Raw genomic sequence first — 7039 nt, 5'->3', positions numbered from 1 at the left:
CTGCAAATGTTTCTTATGAATGATTTTGTTGTCTTACCCGGAGGTTTCTTGGTGACTTGACGACTTTTTATTGTAGAGGACTGCTGCAAGCATGTAGTAAGCTGCTGTCTTTGACGTTTTGTAGCCTTTCGGATTCTTTGCTTCGATGGCATACTGTAGTTTTGAAATGATCTGCAGTTGAATCTGTGGTAAAATATAATAAAAAATGTTATTAACCACTATTACCAAACAGTAAATCAATAACAGTCGTCAAAAAATGAACACACTACTTGTCAATTCTACATACAATAATTTTTAGTGCATTGGCAAATTTAGTACTCACAAATAGTAGCAAAGAAATAGAATGCTTCTACATTTGACCTTTGCTCTTTTATATGTGAATCTGAACTAATTTTATCAGCATATTTCACTATTTTATTAAAGACACTTCACACAAGCTGTTTTTGAAGTTGTGTTTAATTTTAAATGAAACGGTTAACATGGTTACTTTTCATTTCCAGTAATTTTTAAAAATAACTGTTTATATTTCCATAGGCTCGAGCAGGTCAGCTTCCCACCCTATGTCATACAATTCTGACAAATCGGCATCCTCATCATGTTCTTCATCATCCTCAGGATTTAAATCATCCACTGATGTTTCAATGACAATTTCAATGATAATATCGAGATCAACAGTTTGCTCATTATCACTCATGCTTGATGTTGTCGTTATCTTTAAAAAAAGAGAACAACAATGAGATGTTGCAGAGTAAGAGACAAATCTCAGAGACTATAATAGTAAAATTGTTTAACAAGAGTAACATTTTGCAGATATTATTTAGCCATGTCCAGCGATGCTGAGGAGGTGAGGCCTATGTCCAAGTTTTCAGTGAACAGGACTCATCTCTTCTTAACCTTGGATAAGCCTCACCAACTCTGTGTCCCCTGCTCATACTTAAATGTAAAGGGGCAGATTTATGTTAACTGGCGCATCCGCAGGGATGCAACAGTTAATGTGCGCTGCTGCTCTGCCGCCCATGATGTGCCGTATTAACAATGTGGAGCACCATTGAACAAAAATAGCACAGATGCGTCACGCATCTGTGCCGCAAAAGCGGCACATTGCAGGAATCACGTCATAAGCACGACATGTCTACTACAATGCACAGGGGCAAGCCACACATTGCATGGTGCGTCACTCCTTATGGCTGTTTCAAACAGGCGTAAGGATTTGATTCAGCAATGCCATAAAGCTGACTCAGTGAAATGTTCTAAATTTCACCGTGTTAGTTTTACAGGGCTTTCATGCAAATGAATGCCCACCCTGCAACAAAACGCCCACATGAAACCTGACGCAGGTTTCATGTGGCACAGGACTTTACACCGTGACACATCTGCCTATATGCGTCAAGTTGTAAATATGTCTCAACATAGCGCTGCGTCACAAAAGTGACGCAACAGCGGTGCAAAAGAGGCGCACGTCCATCATAAATTTGCCCCTAACATTTTAAATGATTGATTCAGGATGACGATAAGGTGTGGCCTATCCAGAGCTTTGTTTGAGGTGAGGCCTACTCAGGGTTGCAGATGAAATTTAGGCTTGTTGAAGAGTACAGAGGAGATAATACATGTGCAGGCCTACCAATGAAGTGAGTCATGTCCACTGCACTCTTGAACAAAGGCCAGACCTCCTCTGTCTCCCTGCACAGACCTAAACCTCATCTGCACAATGTGATTCGTAATGTTAGAAAACACAGGTGATGTAATTGAAAAACGTGCAAATATTTATGCTCAATTCACAATCACATCACCTGTGTTTCCTCAGCTTAGGTATCTTTTTTTTTTTTTTTTGTTTTTTTTTTTGTCGTAAGACGTTTATTAAGTACTGTCAGATGTACACAGCGTCACGCCTACAACCCTGAGGCCGGCCGCCATTTGTGTAAAGCATCAAGACGGTGTGAGACAGAAGAGTAAAATAAAACTTTACATACACTGATTCGTATGCGTCATCCGTACATAATGACAGTATGCATATGCAAGTTGAACAGATCAAGCCGTCTTACTTTTAACATTTTCGTTAAACTACAACATGTGCGGTATCTGAACAATATGTGGGAGGATTACGTGCATCAGTACAGCGGAGGGCCCGCATCTAGGCATGACATAGTACACACAGTACATCCCAAATATGCACATCAAAGCTTGAACAGGTCCTTGCTTCTCGCAAAGGTGGTACTTTGATCCACCATTAGTATATCATAGGACAATCAACCATACAGCACCATCCAGGTATTAAGGCGCCACTCTTGAAGTATGAGCAGTTCACAGCGCGAGGAATGGGGAACAGTAAAGTCAGCCCCCTAGAGCACATCCGTACACCCCAGCCCCCCTCCTTCCAGTAACTATGAGAGCTATTAAAAGTATATCACCAACACAACTCTCAAACCATCAATCACAGGTCTCCTCCGCCGACACCTCCAGCAAATAGCATTGTAGCGGAGCCCATATGTCAGTAGGCCTGGAGGTGACAGGTAACAGTTCAGAGTAGGTATGCAGTTGTTCTTGACAGTAGACCATGTCTCTTACCCAATCTTTGAACTTGGGGGCCCTGCCTCTTCCCCATCTACATGCTACTCTTCGCTTGGCCAATAGTAGAGCCAGTGCCACATACTTGCGGTGGGCTGCCTGCAGTGGTTCCACATAACCCAGTAGTGCCAAGATCGGGGAAGGGTCCACCAGTGTGTGTATCATTTTGGATATGGCCTGAAAAACCTTCCCCCAATAGTTGTGTACCTGATCACACCCCCATGCAAGGTGCAAGAAATCCGCTCCCGGAGCCCCACATCTATCACAATTGTCAGTGGCTCTCAATTGGAATCTGTGCAGTCTTGCTGGTGTGTGATATAATCTGTGTACGAATTTGTAGTGAATAATCCTATATCTACTGCTAGATGATATGCGTTCCGTCTGCTGCAGACAGAAATCCCACTGTCTATCAGTGAGTGTCACGGCTAACTCCTGATTCCACTTCTCCCTGGCAGGTAAATCTTTATAGTCCATATTGGCACGGATCGATTTGTATAGCGTGGACACTAGTTTATTGGGAGTATCATGCAAAAGAAGGTTTTGTAGCGGGACAAGTACCGAAGGTTCTTGTAGGAATTCTGGCGTGATCGCCTGCAAATCGTGCCGGAGCCTGATATAGTAAAACCCATCTAGCGGCGTCGGCTGTATCCCTTCAAAAAGCTGGTCCCTGGAGCGAAAGGTGCCATTATGGTACAGATCTCCCCATGTTCGAACATGTATCCTCTGCATTAGTTTCTGAAAGCCTGCTTCTTGTAACAGCGGCAACTGCGGGTGATAAGCCAAGGGCAATAATGGGGCGTAAAGCATCTGCAGGTCAAGTCTCGAGCCTATGAGTCGCCACGCAGTGACGGTACTCAACACTGTGTTGGGGGTTTTATCTCTACCCTCTGCCAGGGAGTATAGTGCACCTTCTATTGGAGTAGGGTGTGCCAGCCAGTGTTCGGCTGCCAATTGGGGCATGTATCTAGGTTGTCGTATCCAGAAGTAGGCAAAGTGGGCCTGGGCTGCTCGGTAATAAAGTTCAAAGTCCGGTATTCCAAAGCCGCCCTGCGAGTAGGGTCTGACAAGGATCTCCCATTTAAGTCTCGGCGATTTCCCGCCCCACACTAGTTTAAGTAGTTCCGTGCGCAGCAGCCTAAAAAAAAAGGCTCCGGGGTTGAATGGTATGTTCAGAAAGAGATATAGGAGTTGAGGGAGTATTACCATCTTAATTAGGGAGGCTCTTCCAGCCATAGACAGGGGAAGAGTTATCCATCTGGAGATACTATCACTGAGTTTATCCATTACTACGCCGTAATTAGCCCGAAGTAACGCCTCTCTGTCTTTTTCAATGCGTATTCCAAGGTATTTAAAATCCCCCTCACACCAGGCAAGTGGGTACTCTAATGCAAATTTATGCGTCGAGGCCGTGAGAGGGAAAATACATGACTTGTTCCAGTTTATCTGGACACCAGAGAGGACTCCAAACCGTATGAACTCTCTAAGGATGGGATTCAGGTTCTCACAAGGGTGACGAACATAAAGCGTAATATCGTCGGCATACATCGAGATCAGTATCTGTCTTTGAAAACATCGCAACGCACTATCCCGATGGTGTTGACGCAGTTTAGCCGCTAGGGGCTCAGTGGCTATGGCAAAAAGGAGTGGGGAGAGGGGGCAACCCTGCCTAGTACCCCTAGAAATCGGGAAGTCCGAGGATAATTTGCCGTTAATGAGGACTTTGGCCATCGGGTTCGTTTATAATAATCTAATCCAAGAAATGAAGATAAGTGGAAAGCCCATGCGCTCGAGCACTCGGAAGATATAATCCCACTCCAATGAATCAAACGCCTTGGTGGCGTCCCAAAAAATGGCCGCCATAGGCAAGTCTTCATCAACTGAATTATAGACTGAAAAAAAGGTGCGGAGATTGTGCGAGGTCGCCCTGCCTGGGACAAAGCCAGCCTGATCTGGGAGTATCAAGTCAGGCAATAGGAGGCTAATGCGTGTAGCTATTAATTTTGCGAGAATCTTCACGTCGCAGTTCAGCAATGACAGGGGCCTATATGAATCGCATTGGTTAGCAGGTTTCCCCGGCTTGAGAAGTGACGTGATGAGGGCGGTTCTCATGGAGGCAGGGAGGTGACCAACGTCCAGGGCATCCTCGTACACTTCGCGCAGTACCGGTGCCATGAAATCTATAAATGTCTTATAGAATTCAATAGGAATGCCGTCCAACCCAGTGGCTTTACCTGATTTCATGTGCATGATCGCCTCCCTCACCTCATCCAGTTCGAACGGGGCACTTAGAAAGGCTCTCTGTGAATCGCTCAGCCACCCCAATGATACATCAGCCAGGTATCCATCCAGCGACAGTTCCCCTGTTCTGGTTGAGGAATACAATGTACTATAGTGTCTTACAAATGTATTCAATATGTGTGTGGTGTCTCTGAGCAGTAGTATGTGAGCAACAAGGACCCCCTGGTACAGATACGTATCCTGGGACAGGGTAAATAATGTATGTAAACTAAAACTCCCAGGCATAAAATACAACAATAACGCAATAGAGTGAACAAACAAACTACTAGGGTATCAAAAAATATACATTTTTAATTCGAAATAAGATACAATTAATAACAATCAATACATTGGTAAAAGTTAATAAAAATGCTAAACTGATGTATAAGGATTCACAAAACAATCAATTTAAAAATCAAATTTAAAGATCAAAGGAGGTAAGGTGGTATCCGGTCGACGCGTTTCAACATAAATTATGTCTTCATCAGGACATTTACCATCCAATTTCTGTAACAAAGGTAACGACAAAAATTTCAATGATATTACTCTAGTAGTTGTAAGTATGTTACACATTTCTATCGGTTAAATACATGTTTGTTATACTTCTTGATGTACCGCTCATTATATATAGAGAACACCTATGTATATCTTGGTAGAAAATGCATTCATGTCATTGTTCAAATTCATATTTATGATGGATAGAATTTCATACATATTCCTATTGCTTAAAAACATTAGCATGATAGTGGGTAATTCACGCTCCCTTAGGATGCAAAGATTGTAGCTTAATGAATTAGCTAGATGTCTATTCTCCATTTTTACATTGCATGTAATGCACATAAACACAATAAATTAATTATTTTCTTTTGTACATGTCTTTTTTAGCCCAACAAAAAACCAAATCACATTGAATACAGAAAGGATAGAAAGATAGAAAATAGGAGAGGGGGGGGAGAGAATGGGATAATAGGAATGAGTTGACCGCAACAAATAAACCATTTGAGCCTGGCCTAAACATCAATTATACCCTTTTAACCTAGTTAGGATGCTATGCCTGGGAATATTTATAGCACTCACAGGTGCACTAACTTTAATGAAAGGATTATATGCATCTTGGTCTCTTACCTAAAAACCGAATCATAAACTCTGTGTGCAGTTCCTCTGTGTTTCTAGCTGAGCCCTTTATCCACAGAGTCCAGAAGTCCTTAATATCAGTTATGTATCACAACTATAAAATCCTTTATTTCAATAAAATCCTAATATTAGGAAGACAAAGGGGGGACTTGTTAGCGCAACAAAAAAGGGGGGTACCCTACTCATCTCAGCAGCGTGCTGAGCTATCAGTTTTAAATACCACTCACCAAGCTCACAATAAGCCGATCATATCCGGTCGCTGTCTAACACCATAAAACCAGCGATAAATTATGATATTCTTCTGCTGTGTTCACACGTTCCTATGAGGTAATGAGTAGCAATCCGTTAGTCCCTAAAAGAGACATATACTTGAAAAAATACACTCGTGCGCATTAAGGCCACCACGTCTTTTAAATGCATGTTGTCATGCCCCTAATCTCGTTACATCGTATTATACCTCAAACCTCTTACCTAATTATTTCCTTTTTCCGTACTTATTATTATTCGCATTATTCCCAACTGCGTGCGTTTTGTCAGCCTTAAATCCGTCTGACTGTTCGTGGTAGATATTCTTATCGTATATTTTTTCTCTTTGTTTATGGCAGGCACAAGCCACTCCTAAAAATACAAGCAGAGGGTCTTAGTGCTTGTAAGGCTCAAAACAGCGCAGGTTAAAACTACTCCTCAAGCATGCTTACCTGCAATCTATCCGAAGAGAAGGAATGATATTTAATCCTGCCAATTGGTCAGGAATACACCGGAAAGCAGCCCTGGTCGGTAAAACGCATGCGTTTCTCTGCCTTAATCCGGTCTCAAGAGTACGGCGGCGGGGAACTTTTCTTAAGAACACGCTCGCTACCCTGAAATTATAAAAGGAGAGTCTTAACGTCTGTGTACTAGAAAAACCGATTTCTAAAAAGGTCTAGAAACTAACTCTAAATCTTCCACACTTGTGCTTACCTGGAGTTTACACGATGAAACAGCGAATGGTATAGGGTCCTGCCGGTCGGTCAGGAATACGAGTAACAACCGCCCTAATAGGTCGATAAGCCCTTCTTTTATA

General features: G+C 42.6%; 1 long non-coding RNA gene across 1 annotated transcript; it reads right to left on the bottom strand.

The window, feature by feature from the left end:
- Positions 1-5136: 5136 nt before the first annotated feature.
- On the bottom strand, positions 5137-6586 carry LOC144798995 (uncharacterized). Its single transcript, XR_013603721.1, has 4 exons — positions 6448-6586; positions 6204-6296; positions 5968-6098; positions 5137-5349 (listed from the first exon to the last, which is right to left on the bottom strand). It is a non-coding gene; the product is annotated as an uncharacterized LOC144798995 (long non-coding RNA).
- Between the last annotated feature and the right edge of the window lie 453 nt (positions 6587-7039).

Source organism: Lissotriton helveticus, chromosome 12 (assembly GCF_964261635.1).
Source record: "Lissotriton helveticus chromosome 12, aLisHel1.1, whole genome shotgun sequence".
In the NCBI taxonomy this organism is placed as follows: domain Eukaryota; kingdom Metazoa; phylum Chordata; class Amphibia; order Caudata; family Salamandridae; genus Lissotriton; species Lissotriton helveticus.
Note: the sequence above shows the minus strand (reverse complement) of the source record. Positions and strands in the feature narration are given on the sequence as shown.